Source organism: Sciurus vulgaris (genome assembly GCF_902686455.1).
Source record: "Sciurus vulgaris genome assembly, chromosome: 14".
NCBI lineage: Eukaryota > Metazoa > Chordata > Mammalia > Rodentia > Sciuridae > Sciurus > Sciurus vulgaris.
Window position 1 is genome coordinate 95,702,117 of NC_136475.1, and position 24,609 is coordinate 95,726,725.

Genomic DNA, 24,609 nt, shown 5'->3' on the forward strand with positions numbered 1-24,609 from the left:
AGCTGAGTGCTTTGCCCAGGGAGGAGCTCAGCCGTGGACACCTTATCTGATGTTCTTCCTGGCATCTCAGCTTCCTGGACCTCTCCTCCACTGTTCAGAGACCAGATTGCCCTGTGACTTTTTCCCAGTGTGCTCAGCTCGTGAAGGAAGTTGTAGGAGACTTGTTTGTTGAGAATGGTCAGGAAACCCTGGTTTTGCCAAGTAGAGACCCAGAATGAAGGCTGTTGAAGACTGCCTGCCGGAAGCAGAATGGAGCAGCGGACTCTCAGCCTGTTTCTGTGCAGTTCCACCCAGGAACGTGAATGTCAAGTGGGTCCTTTCAAATCCAAATGAGTTAGGTTAACTTGGGTTTGAAACCTTCAGTGTCTTCTCATCATCACTTGGGACCAAAAGCAGAACCCCATGCTGGCCTGAGGTCTGTAGTACCCAACATAGCTCCCAGGTCCTGCACCCAGGACACTACCGTCCCCTCTGCCCTGTCTTAGTTTTAGGAAGCTGCTTCCTGCCCCTGGGCAGGAAGCCCAGCTCCTCCTCCTTCTGGTGGACTTTCCTGTTCAGAACTCGGCTGACACACCACTCCTTCCAGGAATCCTTCCTGACTCCCCAACCCAGTCCCTTCCCTGGACCCTCTGTCCTGTCCTTGGGTGTTTGACATCATTTTCAAGCACACACTTGGTATAGTGACTGTTTACCGCGTCGGGGGGACTGCCTCAGAGGACCGAGCCCACACGTCTCCATCCATGTAGCAGGGTCATTGTGTGGGCTGGTCTTCCGGAGCTCAGCCACCTCTCACAGATTTATAGCCTCACAGACGAAAGAGATTTTAGACATAATCCAACCCCAAACTCCCTCTCTTCCCAGACCTACCAGGGCATGCATTCCACCAGATGAATGGTTTTCCAGACTTCGACTGGACTCATTCTGTGCAAGAGATCTATATTGATACATAATAGGATTATAGGACTCAGAAGAATCTTTCAAGAACTGTGTAGAGACAAGGAATGCTAAAACACCCAGAAGAAACTTGCCCGCCTTTTAGAACAAGCTACTTTAAATCTAATAAACAAGCAAGAACATATATAAGAAATCACAGAAATAAGAGTGTCGAGCTGGGTGTTTGGTATGAACTCTTCCCATTCCTCCCTGCTGGGAACCAGCCTGCTCTTGAGTCAGGATCAACTGCACACTCACTGGACATTTCCTGTGTCCAGGTTCTATTTCCGATCTCTTCTGTCTGGGACACTGAACTGGGTTCACTGCTTTCAGCCAGATATGCTACCACCAAGAGCTCTCAGCACCTCTCCGGTTTGCTCAGACTTCAGTACTTAGATAAAATTGTTTTGCTTAAATTACAAAGGGTTTCCCAGGTGCATGCTCATTCCTTTTGCAGAGCTCCTGTGTTTCATTAACTTCCATGTGTCCAGAATCTAATGCTGGGACACTGTTGATATGCACTGAAGCCTTGCTATTTCTGGGTCTAATTTCTGCAGTTAAACCCTGAAATAGGGTAAATCTGTGTCTCGTAGGCACAGAGGGGCAGGACCACCCTCCCCCACAGTTTCCTCCAGTGTTTGTGAATACCACCCAGACCAGGCAAGGAGGGTTATAGTCCTCACAAACACAATTATTTTCATATTGAATGTAGGCTGGAAGGTTTCTTCTACTTTTCATATGCTCTTTTCTCTGTTGATTTTTTCCCTTCTCCTTTGCTGCAAGAGTCCCTTGACAGTGTCCCCATGTTACAAATACACACTTGCCCCAGGCTTTGACTGAATTTGCTGTCTGTTTAATACCTCCTCCATATGGGATAGATTAACACAAAAAGCTTTCGCCTTGTACGACACTCAGAGGCTTTCAAGTAACGGCTGGGCATTTGGGGGTGGGACATGAACATGTAAGTGGGTGCATGCACCAAGAACAGAAATCCATTGAGTTCTCCCAGACCAGACGTCTACATTCTGCAGGGCTCTCAGCAGCCAATAAATTTGACTTGAACTTTTTTATTTCATGCATTCTGCTATTAAAGCAAACCCTTCTTTCTAAACTAAGTATAATTGCAAGATACTATTCTGAGTGCCAAAAACGTCAACTGTGAGTTGCAAACATGGACACATTTAAACAGAACCATATGTTAGATTGAAAGGAAAAATTAAAAAGGAACCAATTATTCTACCTTTTGCCGAAGAGATAAATCGCAATGAAGCAACTATGTCAGAAAAGAACTATGAAGCTGGTGATCATCAGGCAATAATGAACTGATACATTTTCGCCAAGGAAACGAGTTACCAGTGCTCCATGGACATCGTCAGCAAGACAGAATCTCGTGGAGTCCATAGGCATCGAAGAGAAGGACACGACACTCCTGAAGCGCATTTGACCTCATTCACATTATAGTCAGCAGCAAACTCACTGGACTCAGACTAGAAAATCTTGGTTTTGTCTGTGGTCTATCAATAAATAACTTTATGACCTTGGATGATGGCTCCTAATCCTCTTGAAGTAAGCACCACAGGGTCCTCTGTCATATGTCATCGTGAGCACCTTGTCTCAGCCCCTTCCTTCCTGGGCTCACTCAGTGCTCTGGATTATCTTCTGAGGCAGACTGCTGCTGATGTCACAGTTCTGAACTCAAGGAAACTGAGGCTCAGGGATTTTAAATAACCAATGAGGCAGAGATAGGACATTGGAGGGTAAGGACTGCAACTTAGATTGATTTTCTAGGGCCTGTGACTTTCCACTGGGGCTTGGAACTTCCTTTCTTTGCTTGAATATCTCAATCTGCTTTAAGTGGCTGCTCTGTACCAGCAGAAGCTGGTTCATATCTTTACCCATTAAATCTTAGTGTGTTTCTGAGAGAGATGCATCAGCTTCTTTTAAGTCATCAGAGCCAAACTTTAAGGGGAAAAATAGTGTGCATGTGTAGGTGTGTGTGTTTGGAAAGCACAAGATCAGTTCATTAATCCCAAGATCTAATGGAGGCTGTTACTTGAAGATGTGGCCAAAGTCATTTAACAAAAAATGAGCTGATTTTTTATAAAAGGTTTTTTAAAAAAGAAGTTCTGGGCTGTAGCTCAGCAGTGGAGATCTTGCCAAGCTGCAAGGCCCTGGGTTTTATTGCAGCACTGCAGTAAATAAATAAATAGTTGGAAATAGTTGTTCTGTACATGAAGAATGAAGACACAAAAAATACGTGGAGATGATACACAATGGAAACCTGCAGAAGCATGAGGTGGATGATCCCAAATACTTCTTCCAGATCAATAATTTAAAAATCACTGATTTTCCTGATCCAGAAAGAACACATAAGTTTTAAAGTGAGCTCATTGTAGAATAACTTATAGATGGAAATTCAGGAAACTGCTAACATGTCACAACCAAAATGTGAGACAAAGGAAGGAGATTAACCCCGAGCTCTGGGCTTCTCTAGCCTTTCATTTTGTGTTTGTGTTTCAGATAGACTAAGTTGTCACCGCGACTCCCTGCACTGAGTGGAATTGGGGGGCACTGGAATTGGGGGCAAGCTACTCATCTGCAGTATCGCCCAGGGGCTGATCCAGCTCCCGGAGGTGAGACCTTTCTGCGCACACCTGCTTGCAATTACCCAGCATGAAGCAGTCACTGTGACTCAGGCCGGAAGTCACAATCTAATTCTAGACCATGTGTGAGGTGGCCACATAGCAGGTACATTTTTCACTGAGAATTTGCAGTTTCTTAGACATGAAGTTGTGATAAAGAGAAATAGAAAGTTGTTGAGAAATATTCCACCTTTCTGGACAAAGTATGTTTCTAGTCTGTTTTAAAATATACATAAAAATAATATTGACAACTCCACTTAGTGAAGTGTGACAGTTAATCTTATTGCAACGTGTTAGAGTAGGTATTTTAGAGCACTTAAATTCACTGTTAATAAAGTTGAAACTTCCTCTCTAGATAGGAAGTGAATAAGGCAGAAGATAAGGGAATTTGCAGGAAAGCAGTGGTTCTCCCATGCCATATCTGGCAGAAAGCTTCCTCCTCCCCACGGGGGCCTGCTTCCTTCATTCAAAGCCCGATTTCACCATTTCATCCTCATCCTCTCTCTCCACCTGTCAGTACATCTATCCATCCACACACACACACACACACAAGAAGAGTCACAGAATTTGTGAGAGAGACCCAATACAGAGTGAAAAGTTTGTTAAAAAATTATTAAGAGTGTCAAAACAGACAGAAGAGCACTAAACCCTCTAAGCTGGGCCATGTGTGACTACACAGACTGTGTGAGCAGGATGTTGTGTGTGTGTGTGTGTGTGTGTGTGTGCGCGTGCACCCTTTCATTATCCTCAATCTTCTTGAAAAATACCAGAAGCTCAAATCCCTTAACCTGCACCTCTGAATGGCATTTTATGCCACATGTGTGAACAGAAGACCCCTTGCAGCTGGGGCTCTTCTTGGTCAGGACTGTGGTAGGAAGCCCGTGTTTCCAGCCACCCATCCAGAGGACCTTGCTATGTTGCCACAAACTATGCAAATGGCTTGTGATATATTATAGCAAATTAGTTCCCTGAATTATAGACCAAAAGACTTTTTCACATCAGGTCATCTGAGCTTCTGATGCGTCATTGGCCTCCAAACTGTCCTATGTCACCATAGGAGGCCTTCAATGTCCCCTAAGTGTAACAGGAAGCGTGCAGGAGGAAATCGCCCTGGAAGATGACCGGGAACTCCCAGGCTCCACTGGGTCCTCTTGGGTGCTTTGGTCTTTACCTGGCCCAACTCAACCTGATTTCAGCATCCCAGGCTTCCCCGCTCTGGCTAGCCTGCCCTGGAAGACCCCCTTAGTGTCCGCCTTCTGCTTTTGCATCCTTATCCTCATCAGCATCCCCCTGACCTCCCACCTGGGTCCTCTCACCTGGGTCCTCTCCGCTGCTGGGGGGTCCCAGCTTCTTGCTCACTCTGCCCCTCCTGTGTAGAGAAGCACTTTCCAGTGGCAGGCTGCTGCTCCTGAAGGAAGAGCATCAGGCAGTTCTCGACGGATGTTCTTCCTTAGATCATGTTCATAAAGCACCGAGTGAGCAGGTCTCCGAGGTTTTTAGGAAAGCCCAGGGGAGCAGACCCATCTGATAATTGCAGTTGTTTATTATCCTGGACTCACATGAGCCACACCCAGGACAGGGTTTTCCCTGGCATTTGTGGGGTCCACCAGCTGTATCCTAGGTCACAGACTCCACATGGGAGGAGGCCGAGGCACAGGAAGGTCATTATATCCTCGTGACATGTACATAAGATAGAATTGCTCCCAAAATCCATCCATGGAAGTCTCAGCCTGCCCTAAAACCTTACTTGTAAAGGCTTAAGCTGTCCCTCAGAGCTTTGTATGATTTCCTGGCCACTTAAGTTTCTGGCTTTCCTTAACCATACAGGACTAATTACACTTCTCCAGCCCAGGCACCACACTGCCACTTTTCCATGTTGATTTATACTACTCTTTCCCTAACAATGACTCTCAATCTCCCTTTTCCTTCCTGCTGTGTCTGGTCAGGCCATTTCCAAGGTACCATACACAGTTCTTTGAATCCTCTCATGTTGTTATTTGCATCTCTCCTGGTTGAAGGGCCTTGTTAAAAAAAAAAAAAAAAAAAAAAAAAAAATCCCTAAGCTTCTATTTCGAACGCCACTGGGATTCCTATACTTTGTTCCCTGTTAAGCCAGGTCTTGGGACACCGAGGGGAATATGGCACTCCCCGCCTTCAAGAAGCTCACAACGTAGAGAACGAATGCAATTCACAGACGTACACAGACGGCACAAGTGTGACGTGGCATGTGGCAGATGGTGCGTCAGATCGAGGCCCGGTTTGAAATGGGAGGACTTCGGGCAAGCAGGCCTGAGGGTAGAATCCAGAGTCACTGCAGAAATGCTCCACGTTCAAAGTCTAAGTAAAAGCCAGACTTCTAATCATCGAATGGGGAGAAGGACCCTAAAATAGTAATGAATTTCAAACTTCACTGATATGCCAGAGTTTGTTTTAATTCTTGTACAATTCTCTGTGGCTTAGAGGCCTTGATATTTCTGTCTCTTCTTGTGCTGGGTTAGACTTTTTGCTTCCTTTAAGAAGGATCTGTAAGGAAAACATGTGCTCCTCAGTTGTCCACAGGAAAAGTAACTTGAAAGAAAAGTTATATTTCCAAATGCAAACAAACACCCAATAGTGATGTCCCCAAATGAAGTTCCCTGCACTTCATGGTCACTAACAGGCATCTCTTCCTCTCCAAGAAAAGCAGCACACAGTCAGGAAGTATTCCCAGCACCATGGTCCCTGCAGACCATAGACACCAGTTCCTTTTCTTTTCCATGCCTGTGAGGCCAAGTAAGAGCCTAGGAGCACAGCAAAGGAGCCGTCTGTTCTCTTGGCCTGCACTGAGGTGCCTTGTTCCTTCACCTGCCAGGACACTTTCAAGGTGAAATTCAAAAGCATAGTTACGGGGGCTGGGGAGATAGCTCAGTTGGTAGAGTGCTTGCCTTGTAAGCACAAGGCCCTGGGTTCGATCCTCAGCACCCACCCCCCCAAAAAAAAGCATAGTTACGTAGTGTGGAAAATTACATCTAGACAGATGCCGTCCCTTATGAAAGTGAGGAGTGGCAAACATGGCCTTTAGTTACCAGGAACTCTGTCCGGGGTGAGAAGTGATCAATAAACTATTGGTCTAATACGGTCTTTCCTTCCTTTTACAGTGGGAAAAATGGATCATTGTGAAAATTGTGATAAAATAAAAATATAGGGGCAGTGATAGTGAACTCCCTATGCGTAGATTTGCCAAGCAACTGGAGGGAAGAGGTGATGTATTTGGTCTATTGATTATGTTTGCAGGGGACCATGGGAGAGCTTTGCACTCTGGGTGGATGCAAGTGGGGGCCCAGCACACATTCGGAGGCTAATGAAAGCACTTGTGCTGTTGGAAAAGCTAATTGGCTGGTAGTTTTCAATCCTGGCAGGAGTGGATTTTCTGAAACAAAGTAGAAATATCACAATAATTCATCTGATAGCATTTTTACAAGGTTCTTGAAGGCACTCTCGGGGATCGCTATTGCTTCTCTTCCAAAATCCCTTAAAGGTTATCTTTTTATCAATAGAATACACATACTTCATTTTTCAAAGGTCTCTAGTGCCCATAGAAGTATTGAAATAATATAACCATGGAACAATATGCTTTAAAAACAATGGTGACATTTCTTGGCAAACAACTGGCAATGTTCTACATTTGGTTTGCCTTTGACGGTAATTAGTTGACAGTGTTCAGCTTGGTTCACCTTTGAGGAAGTTGTCAAGATAACGTAGCTCTATTGCCTTTTAATTATTGCAATCATTAAAACATCGCACAGATTCAAGCCGTTTTCATTCGGTGAGAGTCAAAGCTTGTAAACTCAGAGGCGGAAACCAATTTGAGGCTAACAGAGACAGAGCAGTAAACCCATTATTTAATCGACCAGACCGTGGATGGGCACCTACCATGTGCCAGGCACCGTGCTTAAAGCTGGGGAGATGTGAGGAGGAATTAGCCCTGGTTAGTGCCCTCCAGAGGCTTATAGACACACACAGCTAACCATAAACCATTTGATAAGTGATCTAATTGGCTATCAAAAAAGCATTTTGAGAAGCAGGGAAGGGAGCGTTCCATTCTGCCTGGCAGAGCTGACAAAGCATATCAGCTAAAAATCTTCCCATGGAAAGTGATCAAAATCACAACCCAAGCTGGCTTGAAGAACCAAGAAATAAATATATATTTAAATAGGGACACTAATACCCAGGTGGGCTGCACTCAGGGTCTGGGTGGGTTTCCCAGATGGCTCTTCTCATTCTCTCCTGGGTTCCTTGTCTAGGCAGGGGCACTGTCTAACTTTCACATCAGGTGCTGGGGCAAGATGGCAGCATCAGCTCCAACGGTACATTTCTTCCAAGTTCAAGTATAGCAGGAATAGTCCTTGCATGTTTCAACAATAGTCTTTTTGTGTCTTGTTGGCTCTGAGCCAATTAAGAGGAATGTATTTTTCTGATTGGGCCAATTAGAGGCCCCCACAGGGGCTGGAGGAAAAGTCTACTCTACCCAAACCTATTGGGTTAAGAACCTTGAAAAGCTGAAACACACACACACACCCCTCGTATTGAGTTAGTAGTGATTTGACTAGATGTGGGTGAGGAAGCAAAGATAAATTATATATATGCTGGATCTTGAAGCAGGAAGACAAAAAATGAGAAAGTCTGCACCACTGTGTGCTGGGAAGCAAGGTGCACAGAAAGGAGGATGCACAGGTGGAAAGATGTAATTGATGTGCATTTTTTTTATTATATTCTATCTCTGAACAAGCAGGCTCAGCAAAGTGGAATGATGACTGGCCTATGGATGTGGACTCACAAGCAGTTCTAGAAACAGGAAGTATTCTGCAGGGTGAGGTTGAAGGCTGAGGGTCAAAGATGACTGGAACCAGAATGTGCACTAACCATTACTGTCTATCCAGCTGGGGTGCTTGCTGGTAAGGATTGGTCACTAAATGTGTCGTCTCTGAAGGGAAAGTCACATGGCTAAGTGAGGCGGATCTTTAGAGGACCTCCTAGCGACATTTACACACAGGAGCTACAGACGAAGGTGAGGAGATGGAGAGGAAAGAGACAGCCCAGAACACCTCCACCTGCTGATGTCTGTCGACGCCGAGATTCCAAGGCTTCTGCACAGCCAGCTCTGCATTTCTTCCCAGCACAGATGAACTCCTGCCTTTCTGATTCATTAGAAGAGTCAACTGTCTATTCTTAGGTTCTTCATTTGCAAATTCAACCAACCACAGATCTAAAAAAAGTTCATAAAAATTGCATCTGTACTGAACATGTGCAGTTTGTCATTATTCTCCAATAATGACTAGACCAACTACCTTCTTAGCAATCACATAGTACCAGGAATCATAAGTAACCTGGAGATGATTTAAAATGTGTACAGAAAGATTTGCAAAGGTTTTATGCAGACACTTTGCCATGTTCCATAAGACACTCCAGTGTCTGGATTGCAGTATCCCCGGTGTCCCTAGAGCCCACCCGCAGTGGACACAGGAACCACAGTGCTGGTGAGTTAAAAAGGCTGGAAACTCTGTGTGTTTAGAGTCATGCTATTGGGAATGCAGAATCGTTTCTTGCTGTTAAACTCAGTTCCACTTCTGTACTTCATGACCCAGAAATCAGTCAAAAATCACGATTGTGCAGCCAGTCTCCGTGGTTAGGCCTCATTGAACAAAGCACCTTGACTCATTTTGCAAGTTTGAGATGTGGTCTAATTAAGCACTGTAATTGCTATTATCCTCCCCCTACCTGAAGGCGAGGTTTTGGGAACATGGATCTAAGCCATGGTTCAGTACAACACAGCATTATGAAAAGGAAAGAAACACAGAAGGGAAGAGACAGACCTGGGTCCTACCTCCAGCTGTGCTCTTTCAGAAGAGAAGTGATGCGCCTTTCCGAGCCTCGAAACCTTTCAGGTAGAGTGGGGCTGCTACTAAGGACTACTAAGGTTCCTTGAAAGATTAGGCCTTTCATAGGGTTGCCAGAAACCTGGGCCGGCCCAGGCAACAGCTCTCTGATGTGTGCCCCTCACATGGCCAGGGACGTGGTGCTTTCTACCCAATGCCTCACGCTTCAACATTGCCTTGCTAATTCTCTCTCACCCATGGGGACCACACCCAGACACACAGCCTGAACTTCTCTGTCTCCTTCAGGATGTGCTTGTGCCTGTCCTCTGACCCCCCACAGCCCACGTCTTTCCTCCTCGTAGCACTTTCTATGCTACCTTCCAATTCTAGACCAGTACAAGTCCCCGTGCCTCCAGATGTCATGAGTGCGGGATCACACCCCTGTCGGCATGATGTGTTCCCAGGACCACCATGGAGTCTCCCACACCCTGGGCTATCATAAGTATTTGTAGAGTGAATAAAGATATGAGGGAGCAAATTAACTGAGCATTGAAATCACACACTCAATGGTTTCTCCTCTAGCTCAGCATCATGGAGGAGTTGACCTGGGTCAACTTCTAGTTGGCTTGTTCAACGATGGCAAGAGCCTGCATGATCCAGGTCCCCAAAGATTATCTGGGTGGTCACTATGTCTTCCCATTTCTGTCAACCAACAACTCAGCCCATCCAATGGCAATTCTGGCATCAAGAAAAGAGCACTAGACTTAGAAAATGCAAGCTCAGATTTCAGCTGTACCATTAAATTCTCCAAGCTCAGGGAATTATCAAGATTCCGACAGATAAATAGGTTGATAGATAGACAATTTTTTTAACTTAAGTATGTAAATTACAGAACACAGTTCACAGTTCATTATTTGCAACTTAATATATACAAAAGACTGATAGAGTTGTTGTGGAAGTTAAAAAAGAGAGTCAGCACAATCTTCACACAACGGGAAAGATTTTCATCACGGTGTGTTCCTAGGAGCCTGTTCTGCACCTGTAACAACCACAGGCACAGTCCAGGCCTGATAGGTGAGTGCAGGTCAACTCTGGCAAGATCGACTTCCCTTCCTACTCTTCTCTCTCCTTTCATTCCTCAGAGATCAGTAGATTTGGGTTAGTAAAATGAATAAGGTTTTCGTGGTTTTCCTTCAGTCAGGTGGACAAAGTGATCATCTCGCGTGGTGTCCCTTAAGAGAATTAATTTTGTAGGGGAAGCACATCTGCATTGTATCCTTTGTAAACCTGCACACAGCACAAGGGAAATTCATTTAGCATCTTCTCATTTGTTGCTCTTCCATCACTAAAATACTGTTTTGCAAAAGCAATTTCAAGTCCAGAAAGCTTACAAGTTCATTTTACAGGCCTTGTTAAGTTTTTGTTCTAGAAGCAGAGGAAATATAAGCACATTCTGCCTCTCTACTCCAGCCCTGAATACACTTACACAAACCCCTACGGATTTGAGATTGGTTTGACATTTAGAATTTAGCGTTCATGCTGATTCTAAATGTAGTCAAAAGCACCCTTCTCTCTTTCAGTAAATGAATTTTCAATTTACCAATAAGAAAATCACAGTATTGGACTGTGCTAAACCCGACTCAACGTTGCATTTGTTGTATAATTAATATTAATTGAATATGCATTGATTTTGTTCTTTGGACTAATGGAGTAATTTTAAAAGAAATGCTTGTTTCAGTAATTAAGCGGATTAAAATAGATAACATATATTTCTTGCTTAATCAGTCCAATAATTGAGTTCCACCAGTTTAAATTCGTATCTACTCCCTATTTAATCAAAGTTAAATGCTATGTATATCCTGAAAGTAAATAACATATGGAAAGTACATTTAACTCCTAGAATCACATTTCAAAAATTGCCATTACTGTAGATGTGCTATTCTTATGGTTCATCAAGGACAAGCTTTCTTTCAAAGTCCTTTCTGAAACCTCACTAAGAAGGGCATTTCTGCGACTCTGGGATGGGCCTGGAATGTTGTGCTGCCAGCCTTGAAGTTCAGTGGCCCCAACATGTAAATTCAGTACCAGGCCTACACACAGCCAGTGTGTGGTGTGTGCTGAGGTCTCTCACAATGCTGGGCTGGGGCAGCAGCCTGATCTGCTTTTAAAAATCTCAAATAACTTAAAAACCCATCAACTAAGGGAACAGGGAGGTTCCATGAGCTTCCTGAGCCAAAATACTCACCAGCATAGAAAAATCTAGGAGCACGATGCTCCTGTGAGGTGTGCAGGAGCAGAAAACTGGCCGCGGTGACGGGGGTGCCTCCTGGGGCTGCTCAGCTACCTGGCGGCCCGCCTCCTGTTTGTGTCGGTATGGGATAGAACCTGGGGCAGGGGGGGATTTACCACTGGGTCACATCTCCAGCCCTTCTGATTTTATTTTGAAACAAAGGTCTCACTAAATGACCCAAACTGGTCTCAAACTTGCCATCTTCCTGCCTCAGCCTCTGGAACCACTTGGATTATAGGTGTGGCCACCACACCTGGCTGCTACCACTTTTGTGTCCCTTTAAATGAAGCCCTTGGAAACTACACTTTTTTCTTGCCCTAAAATTCCAGATATATTGAAGTAATAACTTGTTCTTACTTCCTATGAAGAAAATATTTGCAAATGGTTGATGCAAACCACAAAATAATAAGCAAGGAGAGTTTTAAATGATCTTTATCCTAATTCCCTTTTCTATTGGAAACACAGAATTTGTAGCACTCTAGAGAAAATGATGCAATAGACCGCTAAGCAAATTGTAACTGTGGACTCAAATGATTTTCATCAAAATTGAATTGAAGATTCCAATTTTTAAACAATTGTTAGTGAAAACAGCCAACATTTCCTGAGTTTAGGATGCCGGGCACTGCAAGGCCTGGCTGGCAAGGTCTTCCTGGATCTACCCAGAGCTAAGGTCACCTCAGAGCCCCAGGCGGTTTTCAGCAGGATGGGGCTCACTGAGAGAGGCTGGCCCAGGAGTCATGCTCAGCTTGAGAAGCCAGCAGCGCCAGGAGGTACGAGGAAGAGGTACAGGAGAGGTGGGTGCACGAGAGGAAGCATGGGGAGCAGAGGCAAGAGGTCGGCTGAAAGCCCTGTCAACACAGGCTGGGAGCCCCACGAAGCTGCAGGATCAGGGAGACCGACCGACTGACGTCCACCTCAGAGGAGACTGCCCAGGGGTTCTAGTTAAGTCAAATTAGAAAAAGTCACACCAAAATGGAAACAGCTTTATTCACATGGTGGGGTTATGACTGAGGATTCTGCCTCACAGATCTCTGTGTGATATATTCCATTAATAAAAATCAGTCTCAAAAGATTGTTTTGAAATTCTACAGTATCAACAAAAGACATCAATACTTTTAGACCCTCAGGTGGAGGAAGAGCAGGCTGCAGACAGAAGACGACAGGCAGAGAAAGGAGCTCTCCCCTCAGCCTCTGAGCTGTCCAGCGTCATCAGGTCAGAGGGGCCCACTGGCCTCGGCCCACTGGATCTAACGCTAGGCCACCCAAAGCACCTCACAGACACTGTGGCCCAGCCACTGACACGCAGCACCGTCACGGCATAAGCACGCACGTCACCTGGGGTCAGCCTCAGAGCCTGCGGGGTCCTGAGCGTGGTGAATACGGGGTGTGATGAGTCCCCAGCTCACAGACCTGGCTGTGGACAAGGGCAGTGGCCAGCAGCAAGGCGCACCCCGCAAGCTCGCCCCCTTGGCAGAACGCTGAGTCTCAGGCCTCACCCTCCACCCAGGTAGGAGCAGCAGGTGAGTCAACACTCAAGAGTATGAGACGCTGGAAACAAAAACCGCCTTCATCATGACCCTGCCTAGCGCCACGTTGCCCAGTGAAAATCATCGCACTAGGGCAGCCCCGCCCGCCTCGTGAAATCAACTGTGGTGACGCCATCTTCGTTCCGGCAACACCCGACATGATTTTTAAATGATCAGAGAGGCCGTGGAGAAACCCATGACACCGCGCTTCTGCGAGACTTCCTCTGAGGACAGGCCTGGGGTGCCGACTGCTTTGTGAGTATCGCCCGTCGCAGTGCAGAGTACGCCCGCGTTCGCCTGCCTCGGCCCAGCAGGCTCTTCAAAAGTTTGTAACATGGCAAATGGCAGAGTGTGGCTTCTTGACCATTCCGTGCTTGGTGAAGTGTGTGCCAATGACTGATGATCCCGTGCTGGCCTCAGTCAGCTGCTGGCCTGTTCCTGGGGTGACCTTCCTCACGCCTCCTCACCTTGCCCCATTAGGGCTCCTACTTGCAAGAAAATACCTACTGCAGGATTTTTCAATTTCATTCTTAAAAAAAATTGAGAAAGAGTTAGAGATAATTGTAAAGGACAGAAAGAAGACATGGAAAATAAAAGTCACGTGAAGGCTCAAGGCAAGCCAGATATATGGGCATCCACCCACAGCAGACGAAGGCCACACGCTCCCAGCGTCTTCCTGAAGCCCTGGAGCCTGTGTGCCCTCGGAAGACACAGGCTATAAGACTTCTGAGCAAGTGGGAAATGACAGATGTGGAACTTGCCAGGCGGGGGAACCAGGTCTTAAGAGATCAACACTTCCATTTCTTGGCTTTGGAAATTCTTTCTCTTACCACACAGCTGCCCCACGTGAAGGAGGCAAAGAAGGGGCCTGGGTGCAGAGGCAGTGAAGTCCCTGGGTGGCATCCCCGCCCAGCTCCCCAGCTAGCCACTGCCTACTTCCACTGTGGGAGGGAGCATCTCCTGTCCCAGAGAGCGACACAGTCACGCATAGCTGTCCCTGCCAGCCCAGGCTGCAGCTCATGAGAAGCTCAACGGATGGCTGCTGTCCCGAGCCACTGCATTCTGGGGTGGTTGTTAAGTGACAGTCAACAGAAAAAAAGGACCCAAGAGATGAGGACTCTCCTTTCAACTCTGCCCATAATTCATTGAGGGATCTTGCAAAATTTTTTAGCTGCCTGAGTTTTCAGCTGCAGTTTGCACTGACCTCAGGCTCCCAGGGCCTGTTGACAAAACAAACAAAAGGACTTGCAGACATGCTCCTTTCAGACACCTGTAGCTGAGCCATGCTCCTGCCCGAACGTTTTCCTCTTCTCCACAGATGAATCTGGGGTGCAGGCATGGATGAAGAAACACAGAAACAGACTTCTTATCCAGGAAGTTCAGAGCTTTACATAGTAATAGCCATCTTGCTTCCTGTCTCAAAAGCCCTCTGGGGGACTCAGGAGATAGTACATGTGTGCAGTCAATTCAATTGTTCTTGGACTCATTCTGTTGTGCACTTGCGACAGATTGGCATCCGGCGACACCTTCCTGTGGGAGCCTGCTCCTTCCTGTGGAAGTCCATATGTGCAGAGTCTGTCTGAGCACACCCACAGGCACTGAGTTGTCTGGGGAAGCCTCAAGCCCTTTCCCCAAGGCTTGGTCCCTTCTCAACAGTCGATGAGCTTGTCCTAAGGGACCCTGCACACGGATGCAGCCGGGCGACTGCAGGGCTAACTCACTGACAGAGGCAGGTTGCTGAGCAGAGAGAGGAGCCCCTGCTGTACTCAGTGAAGGCAGAGGCTGCCATCTAAGATGGCTTTCAAGGGTAGCACAGAGCTACATATGAGGGTCCCTTTTCCTTTGCCTCCCTGGGTAACTGATTTTATTTGTTCATTGTGAATTGGGACATTTTCACATCTTTCTCCTAGGGACTGTTTCTCTGGTCACTGACCTGCAAAGACTCTGCCTCATGAGGTATCTGGGATTCTGCACAACTGGAGCTGCACCCCTAAATATTCAGGGTGCCTTTCATGGGCACATGTACTTGTGTTAACTGTGCCTTTTAAAACTCGAGTTAATCTTTAACTCCAACGATCCAGAAATCTGATTCCAAAGAAATTTATTTTCTTAACGCTTCAACAGTCACTCTCTCCTCTCAGTACTGTGTCTTCGAGAGCTTTCCTTATCGCAGACATCAGAACAAATTGCAGTATTTTAACAGTGTGTGCTCTTTTGGCCTCGCAGGAAGGGTCGCCAACCTCTCCCAGCATCTGCTGACACCTTCCAAGGCACCGGTGTTAGCGAATTACCTGACGAATCCAAGCCCCATTTCCCGAGCAGGAAACTGCCCAGTGGGAAAAGAACAGAGACCCACAGTTCAGTCTCTGCATCACTCAGCCACAGCTGAATGGCTCCTGGGCCATCCTTGCCTTTCCAGTCTGCTCTGCACCAGAGCAAGATCAGTCTTGCTGAAGAAGCATAGTTGTCTACAGTCAAAACACCCTGAACACACACAATCTCTGATTAGCACACATCCTACCACCATCCAGTTCAAAATGGGTCCCTTCGTCCCTGCTGCCTCCAGGACACAGGCCGGCATCTGGACCCCTGGAGTTGAGCGCTGTCCATCTCCAGTGTTATTTCCAGGCTGTGGGCAGCCCCTGTACCCGCTGCCGCCTGGCAGTCATTACAGATTCTTGCCCGTGTGCCCCTGCCTTCTCACCCCCTTCCCTGGCTCCCTTGGTTTTCAGGCCCCTCTCTGCCTGGATGACATTTCTCTCCAGCCACCTGTCCAGAATGATTAAGCTGAGAGCAGATGCCACTTGCCCCAGGATGCCATCCCTGAGCCTCCCCAAATGCAGGTAGTGAGTGGCCCGAATTTGCCAGAGCACCTTTCAGGCAACTTCTCTTGCACAAGACAGAACTTCCTGGCATTGGGAATCTTGAGGACCACATCCTGTCCCTCCCTCCAGCCTGGATGCTCCTGCAGAGCACATCACACATGGAGCATGTAACACATCATAGTGAAGACCAACAAAGCATTCTTTCCTTCTCACCCAACCTGCATGTGAAATTAGAGGACAAAAATTAGTGTAGTAAGTCTTCCACTGACAGCAGGCAGATCTATTGAGATCTAAATTTCGCATAACCTTCACAAGACCCAAAGAGGAAAATACCTGGGTGTGGGATTGCTGGGTCGTATGGTGTTATGGGTTGAACTGCAACCTCTGTAATGTGTTCACGTCCCATCTCCAGGACTGTGAACTTGACCTTATTTAGAAAAAGAGTTAAATTGGGATGCAGCCATGAGGATGAGCACAATCAGGCAATGGTCAATTGTCCTTGTGCAAAGGGGGACTTGGTGATGGAGACAGGAGCATGTGAAGATGAAGACAAGAGAGCGGGGGTGCACTGAGAAGTCAATGGCACCCCAAATACCAAAAAATATGCCATCCAGGCACAGGGAGACCTGGGACGTACCCCTGTGACTCTAGGAGGAGTCGACCCCACCAGCAGCTGGATCTCAAACTGCTAGGTCTCAGCGTTTTGAGGTGATAAATTTCTGTTCAGTCATCTAATTTGCGGTCCTTTGTTCTGGGCCGCAGAATCTCCCGTGGTCCTCTTTCCCCAGTGAGTGTTGATTGAGACCATCTCCCCTGGGCTCAGCGACCATCTGTAGAGTGTCCATACGCCCATTTTCTCTAGTTAATCTGCATGGCCCTTTACGTTCCCAGTTTAAGTTGCCACACATGCTGGAAGTACGCTCTTTGTCATGCCTGTGCTTTACAAATGTCAACACTCTCTCCGTGGCGAGCGGTTCTCTGTAAAATCATCCCTCTCTTTGAACAACAGCAAAAAATGTTTTCAATTTCAATGAGTTCAAGTTGATCAATATTTCCTTTTTTTACTCACTTTTTTCATATAATATAAAAGAAATATTTGCCTGATGCAAAGTCATAAAGAATTACTGTTTTCTTCTAAAAGTTTTCTAGTTTAATCTTTTACATTTCAGGCATATGTGCCTTCTTCTGGTTCCTAAAAGAAAGAGGTGTCCCTTTATTCCCCTGTATGTAGCACATCCTCATAGGCTCTGTGCTGTCAAACTCCTCTACTGATAACAGACTTCAAACGATTTGCCTGCTCTGTGGTCATCCACACCTTCCTTTTGTTTGGGTTTGCCGAACTTCTTGTATTTGTGAGTTCAGACTTCTCATCGAAGTTGGAAATTTTCATTCATTGCTATGTCTTCGCACACTTTTCCCTGCCTGCTGCTCTCTGTCCTCTGGACCCCCAGTCTTATGCATGCTACACAGTTTATGTTGCTCACAGGCTCGCTCAGCCGGTTCTTTCCCAGGCCTTTCCAAGTTTTCACTTTGGTTAGGTCCTCCTGCTGTGTCCTCCATCACCAATCCCTTCTTACACAGTGTCTCTTCTGCCTTGAACCCCACCCAGTGCCTCGTCTTAAATCTCAGGAAATCTCCTGGTTTTCCTGCCTAGAAGTTCACGTGGTGCTTCCCACCTTCCAGGTTTCTTCTGGCCATTCTAATCCCTCTACCTGTTGAGGCACCACACAGCTTGTGCTGCAGTCTCAAACCCACCACCCTATGCACACAATCACAGGAATCACACGTATCATCCTTATCAGCACTTGCTTTCCTAATGGGCTCTGTTCACCTAGGAGAAGGAGCTCCGCGGTCAAACCGTGACCTGAATCCATAGCTCGGTTTGAAGGTCTGGTTAAGGCCAGGAAGCATAGTCGGCTTGGTGAAAGTGAAGGATTTTCAAGGACAAAATTCCATTGATTCAAATCTCTAGTCTCATTTCTAAGATAATAAGCTCCCAGATGTTGACAAAGGATTGTAATTCTCCAAGCTCTTCCTTGTGTATTTTCTAGCCCCCATCATGAAGATTGTTCCATGTTATGAACATAAGGTCAAAGCTCGGGAAGGAACGGTAGCCCTGCCAATCCAGGGCCTGGTGAATGAGAAGGTAAAAGCCAGCACTTCAGACCTCAGTGTCTTACCTAATGCTGTGACCCCACCCCGTTGATAGCGAACACTGCACACACCAGAAATGCCTCTGCTAAACTTCCTGGCCAGACCGGCAACATGAGCATCTCAGTGAGTGAGACTTGGAAATGTCCATTTTCCAAAGGTTCTCACGTGTGGCAGATCTGATGTTGCACTTGACTTCTACGGTAAGTTCATGGTCTCTCCACAGCTGAAATTCTATTCAATTCAAATTACACACTGCATCTTCACCAATGTTTTTATAAAGCCATATCTAGAAGAGTAGCGATTCTTCTCTCCCGTTGTCTGTTCTGCTCCTTTTCTTTCTTTAGATTAACCTGGTTGTGCATGCCAAGCTCGGAGGCAGAGCACAGTGAAAGCTCAAGAAGTGCCCAGCGCAGATCTATTTTTACCACAAAGCCCTAATGCCTCATGCAGGAGACGCCCAAGCTTCAGATCAAGTCAGGAATTTTCAGAGAGCGAGCTGAACCGTCCATGAGGTGGGTCTTCACTGTTGAACACTGTGCAAGAAGAAATGCCCCCTGGTTTCTGAGCCACATGGCAAGGAAGTGATTCAAGCCAACATCACCAATTCATAGCAATCGGGTACATATGATAGTTAGAGTTAAGGACCGTATGAAATACATTCAGTTTTATGAGTTTTTAAAAACACGTAAAACAAAAATAGAACGTCCACCATAAAATTCTCAAAGTGGCTCAAAGTCCACATACAGAAGAAGATCCAGCGGGAACGTGCTTGAACACGTGGATGAGAGTGACTTGCAACAAGCACATAGATTGTTTGCAAGCAAATAAGAGCTACCCGCAGGGTTTGAACTCTGTTAAATAGCTTTAAAAGTTCCCCTGAAACCCTGCTCATCATCTTAAAAGCTGAATTTCAAACCAGTTTCTGCAGACCACATCATGCATTCCAAGTTAGTTGAGTGCAATTCATTGAGGTTTAATTCTACAGCAAAGTCTTTCTATAAATATTTACATTTGCAAAGGTTCTGCGGCTGTGGATGAACTGAGCACATGCAGAGGAGTGTGCACCTTCCAGCAAGGATTTATTTTAGGGGCCAGTAATTGCCTTTGTGTCTGAGCTCACCGAGTTTTTAAATGTATGTTATCCACCAGGTAAACTCCATTCTGCTCTGTGGACACACCTTTGCAAGAGGTTCCAACACTGTTGCTCATCTACAAAAAGCTAACTAACACTTAGACCATAGGACCAATCTTAGCTGTTTTCCAAACAAAGACTAGGACTTGGCAATCACAATTTATTTGACAATGTCTCAACAGTCCAACTGCAACATTCTGTGGCAAACATTTGTTTTGCTGGCAAGAACTTTCAGGCAGAAGCTCATATTTTGAGAACTGTAGGGAGGTAAATATTTGATTTCAGAAAGTGAAGTTAGTCCAAGGATTTTCAAATGTCTCCTCGGGTCAGCTAATATTTATTCTGGTCACTTAAAAAAAAAAAAAAGAAAAAAAGAAAACTCATGAGTCTTTTTAAAATGTGTCCCTAATTTAAAAGTAGTTTTAGAAAACTATTTGTGGGTAGGTCTTACAAGGTTTTAACACATATTTTCCATGTGTGTGCACATGTACAAATGAGAGAGAGAGAGAGAGAGAGAGAGGCTTAGAGAACAGAAAACAGCATCCACACTCCCAGTCCCTGCAGGCCTGTCCACACCCACGCGGCTAGGCCCTGCCGATCTCGGCCCTGGTTCTCCTATCTGCATGTCTGATGCCCTCCCGCCTGGGAGTCTGGGAAGGTACTCCTGTCACTTTTCTCTCCGCCAAGACTTCTACCTCTTCTCTAGCAGGAAGTGACCCTCCTTGGGAGCCCTGCCTTCTTAGGCCTCTTTCCGTGAATCCCAAAGTCAGGTGGTGCCTTCAGCTACTCCCCCCACGCTGTGCTTCGCCTGGAGTCAGCTGCGGGGAAACCATTGTAGGTCCAGAGCCCAGGTGGCCAGCAGGCATGAGAGGGGAGTGGGCAGTGCCCTGGCCTCCTTGCTGTGCAGCACTGGGAAGGCCACGAGCCTTGGGCTCAGAGTGAATCTGCAGGCAGGTGGCCCGAACAGCAGCTCCTGGCGCACATGAGGTGGAGCCTGTCCCCCGGCACAGGCAGTGGCCCTCCACCACCACCAACTGTACTGGGAGGCCAAAACTCGGGACAGGGTCCAAAGTGAGTGATTTTATGCAGTTCCCTATTGTACGATGAGTCCTGGGAGTTCAGTTCAAAGTTCTCTCTGTGACATTTGCTTGTGCCCTTTGCACGGCCCGTTTCCCAGCAGCCTGGGACTTCAGCTGCCATCGGCTAGTTGTCTAGAGCATCCATCTCCTCCCACCATTGTTTTGGTCCTTGGATGATACACTGATTGCTCCTAAAATGATTTTACTCTGACTGCTTCTGGAAGACCAGGAAGCAGGGGCAAAGACCTGAGGACTCGGTGAAGAAGGGTTGCGACCTTCCTTCTGGTCCAAGCTGGCCCCAAGCAGGCCTGCACTCCGGGAAGACCTCCTCTAACTCATTCCTCCAGGGCGTACGGCACCTACCCAGCAAGCTCACAGGACGGCTTCCGGTGCACAGTGCAGGCCAAGCAGCCCTGAGGAAGAAGCCCCCACACTGCACTTGAACTCTGCCCACCACTCTCAGGCCCTCTCAGACTCAGCTGCACATCCAAATTCCACAGAGATTGCCAACCTTGTTCCTCCCTTCTTTCCAACTGGGCTGTCAGCAACAGTGTCAGGATAACCTGCCACGTGATGCTACCATGTACCGAGCGCCTTCTCCCTGGCAGCCTGGGGACAGGCCCTTAGTTCCAATTAAAGCTCCATGCAGCGACCTCACAGGTGAGGAGTGGGGGTCACACGACTCGCATGTCTTGCTGGAGGCATTTGCCCACTAAGGTCGCTCTCCAGATCCAGGCTCAGGCCTGCCTGACCCACAGGTCTGGGTTCCTTCAGCCAGGCTCTGTCCCCTATGAAGATTTTTCTGCATAACACATATTTTTTTCTTGAACTTGTGTACTTATTATCATAGAATTGTTTTAAGAAAATGGAAACTGCTCTCTAAAGTACAAGTTTTTTAAATAGAAGCTCTTTAATTTGACTGAGCACCCTTAGTACCCAAACATGTTAGTTTTTACATAGCTTTAAACTGACATAAAACTACACATTGAAAATATATCTTGCCAATTTTACACAATAAACATGTATTATTTTTTAAAATCAAAGAAAATAAAACATTGTTTCTAGATATACCTATACTCGATGTGTATGTAGAAGACACTGTGACGTTCAGGGCACTGTGCTGACCAGTGGATCTATTAAATCTAGTGAATCTGGGACTGTAACCCCGAGGCTGACGGCGCTTGTCTGCTGTTTCAAAGGAGGAGCAAGGCTGCACCCAGTCACGTGGAGGAGCCAGTCCACACCAACGCACTGCGTGCTGGAGCTGAAATTCCCACCAGCCGCCGCCTCAGGATTCCTGTCCCTCGGACCTGGGTGCCTGAGAGGTTCTGGTCAGAAACGCAGACGGTGACTCTGCTGACCTGCTGAGACCTGAGATTCAGGTGCCCTGGCCTTCCAGGCATGGGGAGTGCCAGTCTTGGACCACACTTCAGGTAGCGAGGTCCTGTACACGTCCTGAAACCAAACCTCTCACAAGTATAAGTCTTCTTCAGTTCTTATTTTTTTTTTTTTCCCAGTAGTATTTGCTGAAACCCTAGGATATTATCTAGAGTTTCAGGGAGCAATTATGTACCCATTTGCTTGATTAGGAAACAGAGGCCCCTACAGTGAAAATCCATTTTCTAAGTTCCAACAAGGAAGAAGTGATAAAATAGTCAATCAAACCCAGTTCCTGAACTCCCTAGGTTCAAGCCATGGGTTTCAAGTTACCCAACAGAATCGCTACAGGATCCATTGAAATAATACAAATAAAACACACAAAACCTCAGAACTACACTTGCAGGTAACAGTGAATGACAGTGTTCACATTGCCAATATGAGGAGCAGGAAACAAGGGGTCAAGCCAAGGGCACCACACCCTGGGAAACCCGGAGAAAAAGGGTCCCACCTGAACAAGGAGTGCTTACTGAGGCCCTCCACAGGGTCAGTGTGCTGTGCCCACCCAGTCACCAGAGCAGCCTTGGGGTGCACTGAGGAGGCACCAGGCACTCAGGAGCCAACAGGGCCTCCTTCAGGGCCCAGCGCACTGCTGTGCTTTGGGATAGAGGAGGAGGAGGAAGAGGACGTCACGCCTTCACATACACGATTACACCACTGGGTGCCAGCCCGACATGGGACCCTCAGCACAGAGGCCGCCAGGGCACAGGAGCATCCTGACCTAGACCTCTGGGGCACACGCGTCTCACCACACAGCACACTGGGCACGCGTGCATCATGACCTAGACCTCTGGGGCACACGCGTCTCACCACACAGCACACTGGACACACGTGCATACTGACCTAGGCCTCTGGGGCACACGTGTCTGACCACACAGCACACTGGTCACGCGTGCATCCTGACCTAGGCCTCTGGGGCACACGCATCTCACCACACAGCACACTGGGCACGCGTGCATCCTGACCTAGGCCTCTGGGGCACATGTGTCTCACCACACAGCACACTGGACCCATGTTCATCATGACCTATATCTCTGGACACATGTATGTAACTGCACAGGACACTGGGCACACATGTGTCCTGACCTCGACTTCTGGGGCACGTGCATCTGATCACATGGCACACTGGACATGTGTGCATCCTGACCTAGACCACTAAGGTATACATGTCTCACCACACAGGACACTGGGCATGCGTGCATCATGTCCTAGACCTCTGGAGCATACACAGGACACTGGATACACGTGCATCATGACCTATATACCTCTGGGATACATGCATGTAACCACACAGGACACTGGGCACACATGCATCCTGACCTAGACCTCTGGGGCACACACGTCTCACCACATAGGACACTGGGCACGCGTGCAGCATGTCATAGGACTTGGGGTACACACATCTCAATGCATGGGCACGCCCATAATGTACATAGTCCCAAATACCCCAAATCTCGTAAGGGTTGTGCTAGTCTGAAGTGTGCTGTGTGTGGGGAGAACCCCACCTGAGAAGTGGGACAGACATGGAGTCTCATTCCCCATGCTGAGGGCAGATTTGGGGTCCTCCCTGTGTACCTTCCAAGTAATATAAGAAAGATGCATTGCCACTGTCCCATTAATAGAATTATGAAAATAACGAACAGCAACTGAAATAAAGCTGGTCAGTACAAAATGCCAAAGAGTCCACCACGGGCAAGGAGTCCGCGTCGGCAGTCGGAATTTGATGGAAGGTGTTGACTCACTTCTGTTTCAGGGGGTTGGTTATGTATTTTTGTTTTGTTTCTATTTTTGTTTTGCAGTGCTGTTTACTATGAGAGAACATGAAATGCAGAAGTAATTGCATTTATTTCCAATTCCTTGTGGTTTCCTTAATTGAAAAACAAATACAGATCTTGGCAATCATTTTTAAACGAGCTAATATTTGCAGTGTTCCTAAAGGTACAAATATTCTTTCACTACTCAGAAAAGTCAGTGCAAACAAAGGGACAGGAAGGGCCTTGGGCTTCCAGGCTGGCACGCCACCACTGAGCTTCACCCGCAGGCCCAATAGGATCGTGGTTTTTTTCTTTCTTTTTTTTACTTTTACTTTTTTATTTTTTTTTATTGTAAACAAATGGGATACATGTTGTTTCTCTGTTTGTACTTGGAGTAAAGGCATACCATTTGCGTAATCATACATTTACACAGGGTAATGATGTTTGATTCATTCTGTTATTTTTTCCCTTCCCTCCACCCCTCCCACCCTCTTTTCCCTCTATACAGTCCCTCCTTCCTCCATTCTTGCCCCCCTCCCACTCCCCATTATGTGTCATCATCCGCTTATTATGATCGTATTTTTAAGGAAGATTTTCATAGCTCAGATTACCTAACCAGGAGTGTTCTCAAAGCAGTGTGCTCCTTGTCGTTGGAAATCCTCAGATTGCCATGTTAGGAGCAGGTAAGGGCATTGGATTGGGTGTTAGAAAAAAATTAACACAGGATTCCTTTGGCCGTGAGGTTCTTGGTGCACACGTTTTATTAGAACCGATGGCAAAGTTGGGGCTGCAGACCTTGCCCCCGGCCCCTTACGCCACCCAGGTCCTCCGGCATTTGGAACGGAAGGGAGAGGTTTCCAAAGTCTCTTAGAGAAGATGGGTTTCAGGCAAAAATTCTGAGGATAGAAAATACTAAAAAGAAAAAGGGAAAGGGATTTATAATAATTCTTACTAACTAAAGGTCTTAATTTAAAAATATGCT